Source organism: Arachis ipaensis, chromosome B10 (genome assembly GCF_000816755.2).
Source record: "Arachis ipaensis cultivar K30076 chromosome B10, Araip1.1, whole genome shotgun sequence".
Lineage (NCBI taxonomy): Eukaryota > Viridiplantae > Streptophyta > Magnoliopsida > Fabales > Fabaceae > Arachis > Arachis ipaensis.
Genome location: NC_029794.2, coordinates 25,932,495 through 25,933,263, shown reverse-complemented (window position 1 = coordinate 25,933,263; position 769 = coordinate 25,932,495).

The window sequence follows — 769 nt, the reverse complement described above, 5'->3', positions numbered from 1 at the left end:
GAGAGAGAGAGAGAGAGAGAGAGAGAGAGAGAGAAAGAGATATAGCAAACCCACCGTCACGTTTCTGGTCTGACCGAAAAAGAGGAAGAAAGGGAGAGGGAGTACGCGAAAAGATAGATAAAAAGAGGAGGAGCTCAGAGTCGTACTTCATCCCTATTTTGCCATTGCCATCACCACTGCTACCAAAGCTCACCGTTGGAGAAAGGGTCCGTTGAATTTTTCCTCAACATCAATAAAAATAACTATATTTAATTTATTTTAATTAAAAAAGAATCAAAGAAAAATTAAGAGAGAGAGAGAGAGAGAGAGAGGAGGGTAGGAGGAAGTAAGGGGTGGTTTTGATGTTGATGAGGATGAGATAAATGCTGTGGTGGAGGCAATATATACGCTGAGATGGAGTAATGACGATGGTGGGGAGGGTTGTTGGAGAAAGGTGCTAGTAGTGGGTGAAGTAGAAGAAGAATGCTGGTGGTGGGTGAAAAAGAAGAAAAAGAAAAAGAGAAACTAAAAAAATTGAGAAAAATTGAAGAAAGAAATAATATTTTTAAATTTTATAATGATTGATGAGGATGATGTGGTGGAGGCAATATATACGCTGAGATGGAGTAATGACGATGGTGGGGAGGGTTGTTGGAGAAAGGTGCTAGTAGTGGGTGAAGTAGAAGAAGAATGCTGGTGGTGGGTGAAAAAGAAGAAAAAGAAAAAAAAGAAAAAAAAAAATTGAGAAAAATTGAAGAAAGAAATAATATTTTTAAATTTTATAATGATT